The following is an 18576-nucleotide window of genomic DNA, read 5'->3' on the forward strand; positions in this document are numbered from 1 at the left end:
TTACCTTAGGCATGTGCACACTGGTGGAGTTACCTTCTGGACACAGCCTCACTGATGTCCCTCTTTTGGAGCTCTCAGTTGGCTTCCACTTAAAACCAGCTTATTTACTTTTTAAGAGTGATCGTCTTCCTCCTTTTTCAGGTGGCTTAGTGCTCAGTGATTACTTGAAGAGAGCACCAGGGGTATCTATACCAGTAAATTCTAGAAAAAGCTATAAGGACTTCATGAATCATAACAGTGGGTTTTGACTTTAATCTTGGACAAAATGAAGAGTTTCTGTGTATATTTTCATTTTCTTTACAGGATATATGTTCCAGCCTTCAAAATCCCTAGTGTACACTGCCAGTGACTTCTGAGGACCAAATTTCTATTTTAATTAAATTCTTGCTTGGAAAAATTAGAATTTTTGTTTTATGTTAATATGTCCTTAAATATGTTAAGTGGCATTATGTGCTAAACAATATTATAATTATTCTCCTCCTACTTTGCTTAACTGAATATGTGTGTGTGTATAAATGTTTTTATACATTACAGTAAGTATGACTTCAAGACATTATTTTCCATTAAACAGCTTAACAGTCTTAGGGTCTACCAGACAGTGCTTCTAATAGGTTCTTTAGGCCTTTGATAAAGTTGAAAAGTAGAAGGCAGTTAAATAGTAATAATAGTGCTAAGCTGTTTTCCATGAGTATTTCTTCTAAGGAGGGGAAATGGAAACGGAACCTTCTGGAGAAAAGAACATCTCCATGGTAGGCAAATAAATGTTCAGTGGATGATAAACTGTCCCTGAGGAAGAAAAGTGAAATAGGATAGAAGGATAGAAGGAGGATGACAAGGATCCACATTTATCCTTACGGATACTTCTATAGCTCTCTTAATTTATTTAAAATATTAAGTGTTTCCTGTGTGTTAGGCATGGTGCTCTCTGGTCAGCAACAATCACTGTCTCACTTCTTTCTTCATACACTTGATTTTTTTGTTTGCTTCTCCTCATTCTTATTTTGTTAACTTTGATACAGTACTGCTTTTACTGCTTTGCTCAACATGCTGCAGAGTGGTCATTAAGAAGTTATGTAGAAACTATGTGCAGTGGTGGGAGAGCAAGTACTTAAGTCTCGTTCCAAGCATTCTGGAGGTTAGGAAACTTGCCTTACAGGTAGATCTGAGGACTAGCAGATCTATATGGACTAACATGTCCACTTAATCCATGTGCAGAGTTTCAGATAAAGTGGAAAATGAAATCCAGTGGCAAAAGCATTGACTTAGAAATAAGGATGCCTGAGCCATATAGACTTGGATATTACTGCTGTGTAGTCTTGAAAAAGTCTTATATTTTCTGGCCTCACTTTCATCCTCTGTAAAATGGAAAGGCTTAGTTAAATGGTTTCATTAGGGTCCCTTCCATTGTAAAATGTATTCTGTTATTTTAGAATACAACCTTAGTCAGAGAGTTGAACATCTGTTCACTAACCTATTTGGTGGATTAGGAACTTACTTAAATCAGTTTATAAAATGTGCATTAATAGTGTCAGACAGGACTCCTTAAGGATATCTGTTTTATTAATTTTTAAGAATACTGGAATTGCCATGCAGTATGAGTACCAAAAATTCCAGGACTCATTAATAGAATGTATATTTTGAAACACCACTGCAAATAGTGTGTAACCATTCTCAGTATCTATAAGAATCAAACTTTCCTGAAGCCATTTAAACTCGGTTTCTTGTTCTGAATTTCGCAGAAGATAAGGAGAGTTACATGTCAATTTCTCTTATATAACAACCATCTGTTATTATTGATAGCCTCCTCACATTATTTGAATTCACACCGCTGGCTCTCTCTTCTCTATAATAAATAATCTTTTAAAATTTTACTTGCCAATTTAAGGGATTTTCAGTGAAGCTAAATGATGTAAAATGAATGTTTTGAGTAATTGTTACTTAGTGAACTTTGTTATATCACAGGGCATAAAACAGAAATATGATCTCCTTAATTTTGATTCTATTTTCTACATGTTCCATAACTTCCTCCATCAATACAACCAAAGCAGCTGAAAGTTAGAAAACTGTGGTACTTGTCTTCAAATCCCTTTGCACTTAGGTAGTGGGTGTGAAAACAGAAATGTAAGAAACAGAACATGTGTGATATATGAATCAAAGTGTAGAGGCTATTTGGTGTGAAACAATGTGATCCTTGTAGCTCCTGCTAATGCATCATTCAGCAAATGCCTGAAGAAGACAGAGCTTTCAATGGCAAAAACAGTCTCCTGGAAATAAACCCTTCATTCATTCCCTGGCATGAAACGTTATTGGATGAAAACAAAGGAATATCTTTATCTTATGGACTTCATATAGATGTCTGTAATTGGATACATAACAAATACCTGGAAATGAATGCATTCACTGTTATTACTCATTTTTATGCAAAACTAGCTGCTCTCCATTTCAGTTAAAATTCTTAACAAATCAGGGCGTCACGTGTATCACATGGAACCAAATAAATGTGGCTAAGTTATATTTTTAAAGGATGTAACTTAACTGGTTTTGTTGACCTTGGGCTCCAAAATATGATTATAGTAATAAGGTAGAAGTCACACAGCCCCAGACATCTGAACACAAATACTTGCAAGTGTTCTCTAATCCAGAACTTACGAAGTTAATGTGCTTAATTGTTCAGAATGATGATTTGTCATTATAATGTAAATGATACAGATTTCTATTCAGTTACCCTAAATATTACTATGTAAAAACTTACAGAGGAAGCATGTCATTTCATTCAGTAACTGGTAAAAATGAATGTAAGAAAATATATGGATAAAGTAATTGTTTAGTTTGGGTCTTTCACAGGTATTTGTGATCTTCTTCTGTGTGTTCCCAGCTTGCTTATCTTATGCTCTGTGTGCCTGGTTGTATTTTTTGTTTGTTTGTTTGTTTCAATGATGCTGTTTCTATCTGCAGAAGATTCTTTGCATGCATGCAAAGTCGTGTCCGACTCTGTGTGACCCCATGGACAGCAGCCTACCAGGCTCCTCTGTCCACAGGTTCTCTAGGCAAGATTACTGAAGATTCTTTATACTACTGGAATTGCTCTAAGATCTTAAATGTTGATTAATACCATTAGTGTGGAAGTTTTTCCCCTTCCCTCAGTAAATCCTGCAGAATATTACTCATCATTGACTTTGCTCAGCTTGTTCAGTACTGTCAGCTTTCTAACCAGGGCATCAATGTTCTCTGCTTAACACTTCTGGTGATTGAAAAGGGCCCAGGGTCAGAATGTTCTGTATCTCCAGACTAGGGCCAGAGGTAAAACTACATCCGCATTTGGATGGCCTCATGGTGCAAACTATGTAATTCAGTTCAACAAGCCCCAAATCTCCATCCTTCAGTATCATCCTTATCTTCTACCTAAAGAATATCAGAAGTGTTACTACATCACAGTTTCACCTCTTCTGGTCCCCCTCGTTTCCAACCACGTTTCCCCTTGCCAGAGCTATGAACTACCGAGTTCAGACCTGCTTACCTCACTTTTGCATTTATTGTTTTACTTTCTTTTTGTGGGAATGTTTTGCTTGTATTTCACCTATATCCCCTCTGTTTTTTCAGAGAGCCTTTTCAGTTTCTCCTCCATTGCTCTTTGTATCCACAGGCTGCTAGCAGGAGTGAACGAGTGGTGGGAGCTCTGTTAGAATGCTTTTTTCTTTATTCTGCTTATGGATAATTTGCTTGGAGTCTTGTCTGTCTAATGCTGAAGCAATAGATCTTGTGTGGGTTAATTCTTATTCTTGTTGATTTTATTGTTTTGGAAGAGTGAGGAGGAGATTCAGAAATGGTCACCATTGTTCTCCAAACCTCCAACGATTATACTTTTCATTAAAATATCATATGGACTTGTCAGTAGTTAAGCAAGTACATGATATCATGGATGTACAGATTCAAGCACTCCATCTAGAATATAGGTGCTCATCAGATGAACGAATGTCAGTTTTCTTCTATCTTGCAGAGGACTTCTGGAGGACAATTTGAGGTAATATATAGGAGATGTTTTGTAAGCTGTATGGACTTCATAATTGGCATTTGTCATTATTACCCTTTGGGCTTCCCTGGTGGCTCAGATGGTAGAGTCTGCCTGGAATGCTGGAGACCTGGGTTCAATCCCTGAGTTGGGAAGATCCTCTGGAGAAGAAAATGGCAACCCACTCTGGTATTCTTGCCTGGAAAATTCCATGGACAGAGGCTCCTGGCGGACTTTAGTCCGTGGGGTCACAAAAAGTCAGACACGACTGAGCAACTAACTTTATGTGTTTACTTCTTCCATGTCTAGAATTCTGCTTCACACTTCTGGCCAAGTTTAAGCCCTGATTCTGTTTTATAGAGTGAGATGCTGTTCCACTAGGATTTCCAAAACTGGTATTAAAAAAAAAATAAAAGATAGAGTAGCACTTTTAGAAATCACAAATGACTGGGACATGCTACATCTTTTATAAGCATGAGATGAGTCCTTGGCGCTTAGAATTTTGATCTCTCGGCTTCACCTTTGAACAGCTATTCATGTTGGAGAATATGTGTTTTTGTAAGCTTTCCTGAATTATTTTTCAGAACAGTGTTGTGTATAACATTAGCAAAGGAACAACAACAAAAAACACAACGGTTTCTTTTGTCATTTTAAGTGGGGATTTATACTAACTGGTGACAAATCTACAAATTTTCTGAAAACTTAAAAAAAAATCCTAGGTTAAAAGAGAAAGTAAACAGGTTTCTTTTACAACAGGACTTCTCTGGGTCCTTGATTAGCTCTTGTGTGTTGTAAATTCCCACAAAGGAATTATAGTATGAGGGATTGCATTCATTTATTCATTCAAGAAATATGTTTAGTGTCTTCAGTGTGGGAGACAGTGTTCCATTTATTCAGACTTAAGCAGAGAAAACGGAGAAGGAAATGGCAACCCACTCCAGTATTCTTGCCTGGAAAATCCCATGGACGGAGGAGCCTAGTAGGCTGCAGTCCATGGGGTCACTAAGAGTCGGACACAACTGAGTGATTTCACTTTCACTTTTCACTTTCATGCACTGGAGAAGGAAATGGCAACCCGCTCCAGTGTTCTTGCCTGGAGAGTCCCAGGGGACTGGTGGGCTGCCGTCCATGGGGTCTCACAGAGTCCGACACGACTGACGCGACTTGGCAGCAGCAGCAGCAGAGAATGATAGGATGGCGTGTTTGGAATCTTGAAAAGTCCCACAAAGTAACTATTGCTTGAAAATAATGTGGAACTGAGAGTAGAGGCACTGGACCAAGAAGATGTTTCATCACCAGAGAGAGAAGCAGGTTCCAAACAGTGGCAGTCCAAGGAGAGTTGTTGGTGGTCATTGTGTCAAAGTTCTCATTCTAACCTCTCATTGACAGGGAGCTGGCATGCATCTTGACTGTGTCAGGAAATGTGTTTTTGACATTTGAGAGGTGAGAAGAGAGCCAGGAAGGAGACTTTGGGACCTTTTAAATGATTACACAACTTAAGCCAGATTCTTATTCTATAGAAATAGTCATATTGAGTTATAAATAAGAAAATCTGGCTCCACTATTTTATATTCTCTGAAGAGCTTAACATTTCATCTTATTTTATCCAGCAATGGTAATGTGCTTCACCTGCATTTAGTGTTATAAAGTAGATATTTAATGGGATTAAGTACCTGGGGGCTTTATGCTCTGATGCAGCCTTTAATAATTACTTACTATTATTTTGGAATTCTTTTACTCTCTTATCAGCAGTATTTAGCTAGTTAAAAGACAAACTGTGCCTCTCTCCTTTTATTTTTAGATTCAGCACAGTGTTGTAGACTAAAAAAGCATTGAGTTAAAGTTCTGTTGAGGTCAGGTGCTATTTCACATTTAGTTTATAAGGACTTTAAAAATTAAAACTGCTTCAGAATTAGGTCAAGTGACTGTGCATTTCTTTTTTGTGTGGTAATCTCTGCTTCTCAGTAAAAGGTTGTGGGGTCAGTATAGGTAATCCTTCCTGCTCTCTCATCATGCTCTGTGTTCAGGATATAAACAAGCAGACTGTGCTGGTTCAAGGAAATCATTTTTGTGAAAAGGGCTGCTGCCTGCTCTGCCCCTTCTGTGCGGGCCTATCAAGATAGCAGCCCCAATTTTGGTCGGGTACAACAGACTGGGGGACTCTTCTCCCTAACAAGACACAGAGGCGACACATGGAAGTAGACTTTGTAAATGGAACAAAAAGACTCATTTAAGATGAACTGAATTCAAACAAAACAGCCAAACAATCTGGTGTTACCTCCTCACTCACTGGAATATTTGGAGCACATGGTCCCACACCCGCCTCCGGTCACCAGCCTGGTTTGGGTCTTCATTTCCCATATCTGTGCTGGCCCACACACTTTACAGACCTGTATCCTACTGATCACTTCCTTGAACCCGAGCCTATATCCTCATTTCAGAGAGCTTTGTTTATGTCTGCAGTTGCTCAGATGCCATCTGTGAAGCATCGAGCTGTTGTGCTTGTATTTCTATTGGCTCCAGTTATTTCTCTCCCTATTTTCTATGGCACAGATAAGTGTAATTTGGGGTAAGCAGGTTTTTTTTTTTTTTTTTCCAGTGTGAATTATTTTGCTCACACTTAGCAAAAACTTAAGCTTGCTACAAAAGGTCTTCTGCACTAGGGGAAAATGGAATTTTATCGACCTCCCTCCAATTAGGCAGAGAAAAGTTAGGTTCTTATACTTGTATATTACCTGGATGACAATTTTCTTTCTGATGCTCCTTTTAAGTTTTTGTCTCCTGGAATGTTTCCTACCTCTCCTTACTAAATCAACCAGGCTTCAGCAGAAGATATTAAAATTGTTTCACTTTCTTTCTAGGTGATGGTTTTGCTAGGAGGTTGAAACTTTGTGTATCTGCCAGGAAGCTGTATATTACAAACTGCTCAGAGTTTCCTAAAGATTACTGTTGTGAAGAGGAACTAAAAAGCCTCTTGGTGAAAGTGAAAGTGGAGAGTGAAAAAGTTGGCTTAAAGCTCAACATTCAGAAAACGAAGATCATGGCATCCATCCCATCACTTCATGGGAAATAGATGGGGAAACAGTGGAAACAGTGTCAGACTTTATTTTTCTGGGCTCCAAAATCACTGCAGATGGTGACTGCAGCCATGAAATTAAAAGACGCTTACTCCTTGGAAGGAAGGTTATGACCAACCTAGATAGCATATTGATAAGCAGAGACATTACTTTGCCAACAAAGGTCCGTCTAGTCAAGGCTATGGTTTTTCCTGTGGTCATGTATGGATGTGAGAGTTGGACTGTGAAGAAGGCTGAGCACCAAAGAATTGATGCTTTTGAACTGTGGTGTTGGAGAAAATTCTTTCGAGTCCCTTGGACTGCAAGGAGATCCAATCAGTCCATTCTGAAGATCAGACCTGGGATTTCTTTGGAAGGAATGATGCTAAAGCTGAAACTCCAGTACTTTGGCCACCTCATGCGAAGAGTTGACTCATTGGAAAAGACTCTGATGCTGGGAGGGATTGGGGGCAGGAGGAGAAGGGGACGACAGAGGATGAGATGGCTGGATGGCATCACTGACTTGATGGACATGAGTCTGAGTGAACTCCAGGAGTTGGTGATGGACAGGGAGGCCTGGCGTGCTGCGATTCATGGGGTCACAAAGAGTTGGACACAACTGAGTGAACTGAACTGAACTGAAAGGGTAACAGGAGAAGGCGATGGCATCCCACTCCAGTACTCTTGCCTGGAAAATCCCATGGACGGAGGAGCCTGGTGGGCTGCAGTCCATGGGGTCACTAACATTTGGGCCTAACTGAGCGACTTCACTTTCACTTTTCACTTTCATGTATTGGAGAAGGAACTGGCAACCCACTCCAGTGTTCTTGCCTGGAGAATCCCAGGGGCCGGGGAGCCTGGTGGGCTGCTGTCTATGGGGTTGCACAGAGTCGGACGCGACTGAAACGACTCAGCAGCAGCAACAGCAGCAAAGGGTAACAGTGGGATAAATATTGGTTACATTTTTGTACCCTGGAGATAGTTTTGGTAATATGTGGGGACAGTAAGTTAATATATAAAGTATTTGGGTTGGCCAAAAAGTTCATTCAGGTTTTTCTATAAGTTGTTATGAAAACGCTAACGAACTTTATGGCCAACCCAATGCGTAAAACAGTGTATGATACCCAGGAAGTGCCTTGTGATTGTCAGGTGTTATCACTGTTATTGGTCTTTTTACTCTGTTCCAGGCTACAATGTAACTCCTGGTGTAGTAGCCAGAAAAAAACTTATTTTACCCTACAATAAGTTTGTCCTACAAGACCTCAAGGAAGCAATTAATGTTTCCCTTGCCAAAACTTCAACTTGCCCGTTGTACTACATAATGATAAAATTTTTCTACCTATTTTTTTTCTTTTGTGTAATGATTAGAAGTAATTAGTCATTTTTCTTTGGAGAATGTTTTCTCTTTGAGGTTTTTTAGGTGTGGAAAGTATCTCTCAAAGTAACAAAATGGTAGTGGAAAGAATCTGTGTCTGCTTTATTCATTATAAAAGAAGGTCATATTTCAAGTAGGTACAGCAGAACAATGGCACAGACAGGCTGATACGAAGGTTTTATTTGAGTCAGTTGGCAGCCTAAAAGGTTTGTTAGTGACACAGCTAATACAGGTCCGAATTCAGAATCTGACAATCTAAGATCTAAACTAGTAGCTAGATCTGCTACTAAACCTGAGCTTTGTGCCAGGCACTTAACCTTTATTCCTTCTCCCTGAAGAAGAATATTACTAAGCTACACCAAGAAGGGACAGAGGAAAGTTGATAGATAAGGATTTTGAGTGTCAAGATACTCGGGAAATGTTTTCTTTATTCCCGCCCCCACCCTCCATAGTATTTGAAAGAATGTTATTTTTCCCCTTGTTTTACAGAGTTCTGGATTGTGTTCTAGTGGACCCCATCAATTATGATGCCTTAAAAAAAAGTCAAAATGAATATTATGAGGTGACAAGGTAATAAAAGCAGGTAAAGACTTACAGTTAAGAATTTTTTTTAAAAAACTTCATTTTGCTTTTGGTTAGAGTTTATGATGCCCATTAAGGTTATACATAGAGTCATAAATAACTGATATTTATGTGTCATTTTATTATTTTGCAAATGCTGGTACATGCTATCTCACTTAAACATCACAAAAACTTCGTGTGAAATTTCTTGAGGAATTTGAAATTGTATGATTAAGTGTCTCTCTGAAGGTTACAAAGCTGGCAGGAGGTAGATTCGAATAGTCCAGTTCCCAATCTAGTGCCCTTTCTAAAATCCATCAACACTTCATCAAAAGACAAGATCCCTGAAATTTCTGTCTGATGAGCCTTGTAATCAACATATATTATACTAAGACAAAAGCTACATAGTGAGATGAATAGTAAAATCATGGTTTGATTTCCAAACAATCTTCCCAAACCACCTCTACCTCCAATTCCCTAAACTTTCTTTTTATCTTTAGTAGGCAAACACCCTTCTTAATTTACTTGAACATTTTTTTGCTTACGCAATTGAATTTGTGCATTTTATTTTTAACTCCATCTAGAATTGATACTTTTTTACATGGCATTCTCATATATAACTACAAATTCTCAAACACGTTTTGGCAAAGGAGTGGAGGAGTGATTTGAATTATAATGCAGCTGGCAAAACTGAAAGCATCATTGGTAATTAAGTCTAATTTGACATGTTTATCATTTCATGCAAGCAGTGTTATCGGATCCAGTTCCCTTGGCTCTTGATGTTTTTCTGTGCTTCACCTCTTCATTCTGTTTGTTGGTATTGATTATTAAACTCTTAGCTCTTTAAATTGGGAGAAATTCTATTTAGCTATCTCATTACTTTCAAACATTTGCCTATAAATTAACATATGTGTTGTTTCTAATCGTTCTGTTAAGAGAAATAATGGAAATGGCTGCCATGAAGTCATGTTTGCTCTGTGTTTGACCCTTATTCTATTTTCTTTATCTGTCTTTAGTCTTTTAAATTATAAAAGTGCCATGATAACATTAACTGACTTCTAAGAAAACACATAAATTTCAGTCCTGCCACCCTTCATTCCATGGGTTTTCTTTTCTAGTTTGACTTTGTCTTCGTACACTTATGAGTGGACAGGGAGTTCTGGCTTGGCCTTTACTAGAATACCAGTTACATCATAATTGGTTATTTGCTTATTAGTCTCTCCTTCTAGACTGTAAGCTCTTGCAGGAAGAAGGCTTTATTTTGTTGGGTTTTTACCCCTAGTTCATAGAATGATGTCATTTAAATTAATTATTAAATGTGAATAAATGAATGACTATCAGATCAAGTGAATGGTGATAGTATTCTTCCATTCCCTGGCTATTATCCTTTGGCATGATAGTCGTATCCATCTACAAAATTGAAGCAATGATATTATTTTCAAAGACTACCATGAATTCATTAGACCAGCTGTTGAAAGTTTTGTATTGCGAAGTACTCTTCAAAAGATGATTGTTTGTTATTATAACTTTGTATCTGTGTTTTACTTCTCATGAGGATACCATAAATACTTTCTGCTTTAATTCAGGTCTGTGTTACTGCAATAGCAGCATAACAAGCCTCTATGCACCTCAATTCCTGCTCTTTATCCCACACTGCATCTAGACTAACCCATTGAAGACCTCAGGCAGGATTGTCAGTTCTTCACTTCACACCCTTCAACTGAGGCTTGTCTATCTTGCCCATATCCCCACCCTCCCAGGCAGATGCCTGATATTAGTAAGTGTGCTTATAAGTCTTTGGTAGTTGTATATCCAGAATCTGGAGGCCTCCAAAGAAGGGCATGAAAAACTTTCATCACATGCTTCTCGTGTATGTCTCCAAACTCACTCTAGCAAGACTTGGACACATATCCAGGAGTACAGTAATAAAGAACAATGAGGAATTTCCCAAATGGCCAGAGCCTCTTCACACCTCAGTACCTTTGCGTATGCTTTCCTTGTCTTCCTAAAAGGCAGTTTCCCTCCCCCACTAGGGTATTTGGCAAATGCTTATCCCGTACAACACAGCTTAACATTAGACTCCTCTTCAAAGCATTTCCCTTTCACCTGGCAGAGCTTTCCTGTTATTTGAGCTCTCACAACACATTGCTTGTAAGCATATCTATACACTATGTAGGTAATCTGTTATAATTGTTTGCATATGTTTTTTCCAAACTAGATGATCGGCTCTTTGTGTGGAGCCTGGAATGTAATGTCTACATTTCTTGCACCTAATGGGGTCCTTGGTACTCTGTAAGCACTCAATAAATGTTTCTGGAATGAATTATTCTACAACCTTTGTAGATATAATTTCATTGACAACAGTATTTTCCACCATATTCCTCTACTCAAAGTTGCTTTACTATTCTCTTATTGTGGAAATTTTGGAGATTACCTATCATTATGTGGACTCTTCTTTCAATTGAATTTTTCACTTCTGGTCAATTCCCAGGCATTATGAATATTTAAAAATAGTTTCCCGTACGTAATGTTTCACAGTCGTTAGGTTAAATCAGAAAGAAAAAATACTTTTATAAACCTATTTGCAGGCAGGTACTTTGTATACATACATACATTGTTGTTGATGTTGTTCAGTCAATCAGTCAGTCAGTCATGTCTGACTCTTTGTGATCCCAGGGACCACAGCACACCTGGTGGTGTGCTGGTGAAGCCCTGGTGAAGGCTTCTCTGTCCTTCACCATCTCCTAAGAATGCTCAAACTTATGTCCATTGAGTCAGTGATGCCATCCAACCATCAAATCCTCTGTCATCCCTTTCTCCTCCTGCCTTCAATATCTCCTAGCATCAGGGTCTTTTCCCAAGAGTTGGCTCTTTGCATCAGGTGGCCAAAATATTGGAGCTTCAGCTATAGCATTAGTCCTTCCAATGAGTATTCAGGGTTGATTTCCTTTAGGAAAAAGAAAATTGAAGGAAACTGACTGGTTTGATCTCCTTGCAGTCCAAGGGACTCTCAAGAGTCTTTTCCAACAACACAGTTTCAAAACATCGATCTTTGGTACTCAGCCTTCCTTCTGGTGCAACTCTCACATCCATACATGACTACTGGAAAAACCATAGCTTTGACTATATGGAATTTTGTTGACAAAGTGATGTCTCTGCTTTTTTTTTTTTTTGAAGAAAAAAAGAAAAAAAACTTTAATTTTCTCAATCCAAATTGTTGGGGGGTTGTTGCTTGGTTTCTTTCTTTTTTTTTCTAATTTTATTTTATTTTTAAACTTTACATAATTGTATTAGTTTTGCCAAATATCAGGATGTCTCTGCTTTTTAATACACTGTCTGGGTTTGTCACAGCTTTTCTTCCAAGGAGCAAGCATCTTTTAATTTCATGGCTACAGTCACCATCTGCAGTGATTTTGGAGCCCAAGAAAATAAAGTCTGTCACTGTTTCTATTGTTTCCCCATCTATTTGCCATGACGTGATGGGACCTGATGCCATGATCTTTGTTTTTGAATAGTGAGTTTTAAGGCAGCTTTTTCACTCTCCTCTTTGACCTTCATCAAGAGACTCTCTAGTTCCTCTTCACTTTCTGCTGTAAGGGTGGTTTCTACTGCATATCTGAGGTTATTGATATTTCTCCCAGCACTCTTGATTCCAGCTGTGCTTCATCTAGCCCAGCATTTCACATGATGTACTTTGCATATATTTAAATAAGCACGGTGACAATATACAGCCTTGACATTCTCCTTTCCCAATTTTGAACCAGTCCATTGTTCGACATCCAGTTCTAACTTGTTGCTTCTTGCCCTGCATACAGATTTTTCAGGAGGCAGGTCGGGTGGTCTGGTATCCCCATCACCTCTTGAAGAATTTTCTAGCTTGTTGTGATCCACGCAAAGGCCTTAGCATAGTCAATGAAGCAGAAGTAGATGCTTTTCTGGAATTCCCTTGCTTTCTCTATGCTCCAACAGATGTTGGCAATTTATTCTCTAGTTCCTCTGCCTTTTCTAAATCCAGCTCGTACATTTGGAAGTTCTTGGTTCGTGTACTGTTGAAGCCTAGCTTGGAGGCTTTTGAGTGTCACCCTGGTAGCATGTGAAATGAGTGCAATTGTGTGGTAGTTTGGACATTCTTTGGCATTGCCCTTCTTTGGGATTGGAATGAAAACTGACCTTTTCCAGGCCTGTGGCCACTGCTGAGTTTTCCACGTTTGCTGGCATATTGAGTGCAGCACTTTAGCAGCAGCATCTTTTAGAATTTGAAATAGCTCAGCTGGAATTCCATCATCTCCACTAGCTTTTTTCATAGTGATACTTCCTAAGGCCCACTTCACTTCACCCTCCAGGATGTCTGGCTCTAGGTGAGTGATCACACCATCATGGTTATCTGGGACATTAAGATCTTTTTTGTATAGCTCTTCATGTATTCTTGCCACCTCTTCTTAATATCTTCCTCTTTTGTTAGGCCCATGCTGTTTCTCTTCTTTATTGTGCCCATCTTTGCATACATTCCCTGGTGGCTCAGACGTTAAGCGTCTGTCTACAATGCGGGAGACCCGGGTTCGATTCCTGGGTCAGAAAGATCCCCTGGAGAAGGACATGGCAACCCACTCCAGTACCTGTGCCTGGAAAATCCCATGGACAGAGGAGCCTGGTAGGCTGCAGTCCATGGGGTCGCAAAGAGTTGGACACGACTGAGCAACTCCACGTTCTTTTTGCATCAAATGTTCCCTTGGTATCTATAGTCTTTTCCATTCTATTGTTTTTCTCTCTTTCTTTGCATTGATCACTTAGGAAGACTTTCTTATCTCTCCTTGCTATTCTCTGGAACCCTGCATTCAGATGGGTATATCTTTCCTTTTCTCTCTTGCCTTTCACGTCTCTTCTCTTCTCAGCTATTTGTAAGGCCTTCTCAGACAACCATTTTGTCTTTTTGCATTTCTTTTTCTTGGGGATGATTTTGATCACTGCCTCCTGTACAATATTACAAACCTCCGTTCATAGTTCTTCAGGCACTCTATCAGATCTAATCCCTTGAATCTGTCACTTCCACTGTATAGTCATAAGGGATTTGATTTAGGTCATACCTCAATGGCCTAGTGGTTTTTTTCCCTACTTTCTTCAATTTAAATCTGAATTTTGCAATAAGAATTTCATGATCTGAGCCACAGTCATCTCCCAGTCTTGTTTTTTACTGACAGTATGTAGCATCTCCATCTTTGGCTGCAAAGAATATAATCAATTTGATTTCAGTATTGACTATCTGGTGACGTCCATGTGTACAGTCATTTCTTGTGTTGTGGTATGTACATACATACGTAGTCAAATACTTAAAATTCTTAGGTATCCATGTGAAATTTATGTGCATTTGTAACTATATAATGAGTATGTAAAGCAAAATAGCAAAATGAGTAACTAGTGTGACTGAGCAATTCACATAAGGGAAACTATGAATGTCTTTCAAGTGTGTGAAGAAATGCTCCAAATTACTAGTAATGCAAGAGATGCAAATTATTGCATCAATATCATCATTCACTTTACTCCAATCAGAATGGCAAAGATTAAGCAAAAGATTACTACCAAGTATTGCAAAAGTGTGGGAGCACATAATTTTTTGTGCATTGCTAGTCTAAGTGTAGACCCAAACAGACATTCCAGAAAGAAGTCTCACAGCACTTAGAAATATTAAATCTATTATATTTCTTACAGTATTATTTGTGGTTCCAGGGAGATGAAGGAAGCCTAGATGTCTAATACAAGCAAGCTATGTAAGAAATGTGAGTGATGCAACCTATTACATTCCAGCAATAGAAGCAAGGGGATTTAATGACATACAGCAACATAAATCATAAAAACGCATACTGAGTGAAAAAAGGTAAGAAATAGAATGTAACATACACTTTCTAATATGCCCTTTTCTTTCTCATGTGTAATGGCAGTGAGGTAGTATGGTTACAGTTTTGTCTTGTCTTATTCAGCTAGCACGGAGAAGGCAATGGCACCCCACTCCAGTACTCTGGAAAATCCCATGGACGGAGGGGCCTGGTAGGCTGCAGTCCAGGGGGTCCCTAGGAGTCGGACATGACTGAGCGACTTCACTTTCACTTTCCACTTTCATGCATTGGAGAAGGAAATGGCAACCCACTCCAGTGTTCTTGCCTGGAGAATCCCAGGGACGGGGATAGCCTGGTGGGCTGCCATCTCTGGGGTCGCACAGAGTCGGATACTACTGAAGCGACTTAGCAGCAGCAGCAGCAGCATTCTGCTAGCAAAGTGGAAGCTTCTCTAGTAGCTACATAATTATGTAACATGTTCCAAAGCTATAATCATTTCTTAAATATTGATGTATTAAAGTAAATTTTTTAAAAGAAATAAGATAGACCCCCCCTTACATATATCAATGTGAAAAAGCTACTCTTAATAGTTATAGCAATCCAACAAATATGACTTTCTTTTTAAAGAAAAGTATTATTTTCTCTCTGAGAAGATATGGAGGTCAAAGGTAAGGAAAAATAGTTGCATTTTAAATTCTTGACTTATTTAAAAAACCAGAAGACCAATTATCTTATTTTTCATGGTATTTTTACATGGACTATTTTGATACCATTTTCGTTAAATATCATTTAGAGAGGTTATTAAACTTATTTATAATTATTATTATGGTAAGCTGGGTGACAAAATTAGAGTGTAGAGAGAGGCAATCTTAAAGCAGAGAAGCTGACATTTAATTTTGTGGACAAAGCTAGAAGTTTATATATGATTCACTGTTTCTGCCCTTCATGTTTCTCCAGTTGGAAGTTATTGGTGAAGATGGCCAAGGGTACAAATGTCTAGTTATAAATAAATAAGCCCTGGGGATGTGCTGTACAGCCTGGCGACTATAGTTACTAAAATACTGTATTGTGTACTTGAGAGTTGCTAAGAGAGTATGTCTTAAAAGTTCCCTCACCAGAAATAAATGCAGTTATGTGTGGAGACCTACTCTGGCACTGATTTTGCAACATAGACACATGTTGTTCTATGTACTTCACCTTATTGCACTTGACAGACACTATATGTATTTTTTTGCATATTGAAAGTTGTGGCACCCTGTGTCAAACATGTCTGTTGGCATCATTTTCCAGCAACATTTGTGTTGAGTCTTTGTGTTACATATTAGAAATTATCACCATATTTCAAATTTTTTCATTAGTATCATATTTGCTGTGGTGACCTGTGATGTCACTGCTGTGTTGAGAATTGTTTTGGGGCACTACGAACCATACCTGAGTAAGATTTAATCAACTCAACGGATGCTCTGTGTGTCGTATCTGCTTCACCAGCCAGCTCTTCCCCCATCTCTTGGCCTGCCTTGGGTCTTTCTACTCCCTCAGAAGCATCAGTATTGAAATTACACCAGTTAATAGACCTACAGTGGCCTTTAAACATCCACGTGAAGGGAAGAGCAGCATGTGTCTCGCTTTAAAATCAGAAGCTAGGAATGATTAAGCTTAGTGACAAAGGCCTATCAAAAGCCAAGACAAGCTGAAAGTTAGGCCTCTTGCACCCATTAGCCAGGTTATGAATGCAATGGGAAAGTTCTTGGAGGAAACTAGAAGCGCTACTCCAGTGAACACACAAATGTTAAGAAAGTGAAACAGCCTTATTGCTGATACAGAGAAAGTTTTAGTGCTCTGGATAGAAAATGAAACCAGCCACGACATTCCCTTAAGCCAAAGCCTAATCCAGAGCAAGGCCCTAATGCTTTTCAACTATATTAAGGCTAAGGAAGCTGCAGAAGAAAAGTCGGAAGCTGCAAAAGAAAAGTTTGGTTCTTGAGACTTAAGGAAAGAAGCCATCTTTATAACATAAAAATTTCAAGGGAATTATCAAGTGCAAATGTAGAAGCTGCAGCAAGTTATCTAGAAGATCTTGCTCAAATAACTGATAAAGGTGGCTACACTAAACAAAAGAATTTTAATGTAGATGAAACAGCCTTGCATGGGAACAAAATGCTGTGACTTTCATGGCTAGAGAGAAGTCAGTGCCTGGCTTCAAGGCTTCACAGGACAGTCTGACTCTCCTGTTAGATATTACTGCAGCTGGTGACTTTAAGTTGAAGCCAGTGCTCATTTACCATTCTGAAAATCCCAGGGCCCATAAGAATCATGCTAAATCTACTCTGTCTATGTTCTATAAAAAGAAAGCTAAAACTTGGACTGTAGTACATCTGTTTACAAAATGGCTTACTAAATATGTTAAGCCCGCCTACAGCTTACAGAAAAAAATCCTTTCAAAATATTACTATTCACTGACAATGTTCCTGGTTATCCAAGAGTTCTGACAAAGTTGTACAATAGATTAATGTTGTTTTCATGTCTCCCACCACAGTATCCATTCTGCAGCCCATGGGTCAAGGAGTACGTTTTGGCTCTCAAGTCTTAATATTTAAGAAACACATTTTGTAAGACTATTGTTGCCATAGTGAGCAAATTAATTGCAAGTAAATCCTGGAAAGGATTTGCATTCTAGATGCCATTGAGGATATTCATGATTCATGGAAAGAGTTGAATATAAACATTAATAGGAATTTGGAGGAAGTTCATTCTAACCCTCATGGATGATTTTAAGAGGTTTAAGACTTCAGTGGAAAAAGTAACTGTAGATGTAGTGGAAATCGCCTAAGCACTGGAATTAGAAATGGAGCCTGAAGATGTGACTGAACTGTTGCAATCTCATGATTCAGAACTTTAACAGATGAGCTGCTTCTTGTGGCTGAGCAAAGACTATGATTTCTTGAGATGGAATCTACTCCTGATGAAGTTGTTATGAAAAGTGTCGAAATGACAACGAAGGACTTAGAATATTGCTGAAACTTAGTTGATAAAGCAGTGGCAGGGTTTGAGAAGATTAACTCCAATTTTGAAGGAAGTTCTGTGGGTAAAGTGCTATCAAACAGAGTTGCCTGCTACAGAGAAATCATTCGTGAAGAAAGAGTCTCTCAGTGTGGCAAATTTCATTGTTGTTTTAAAAAGTAACCACAGCCACCCTGGTCTTCAGCAGCCACCATTCTGATGAGTCAGCTACCATCAATAAGACCCTCCGCCAGCAAAAAAAAAAAACTCTGAAGGCTCAGATGATGGTTAGCATTTTTTTTTTTAACCAATGAAGTATTTTTAATTAAACTATTTGTGGGGATACAATGCTACTACACATGTAATAGGCTATAAACATAACTTTTATATGCACTGGGAAACAAAAAAATTCATGTGACTCACTTTACTGTGATTTTTGCTTTAGTATAGCTCAGGCTGTAAAGAATCTGCGTGCAATGTGGGATACCCGGGTTCAATCCCTGGGTGGGGAAGATCTGGAGAAGGGAATCTCTACCTACTCCAATATTCTTGCCTGGAGAATTCCATGGGCACAGGAACCTGGCAGGCTACCATCCATAGGGTCTCAGAGAGTGGGACATGACTAAGCAATTAATACTTTCACACTTTTGCCTTAGTGTAGTGGTAGGGAATCGAACCTTCAGTATCTCTGAGATATGCTTTTAGGTAAAAAATACCTAATAATTATGTTGTAAACTTGAATCT

Source organism: Bos indicus, chromosome 4 (genome assembly GCF_029378745.1).
Source record: "Bos indicus isolate NIAB-ARS_2022 breed Sahiwal x Tharparkar chromosome 4, NIAB-ARS_B.indTharparkar_mat_pri_1.0, whole genome shotgun sequence".
Classification (NCBI taxonomy): Eukaryota; Metazoa; Chordata; class Mammalia; order Artiodactyla; family Bovidae; genus Bos; species Bos indicus.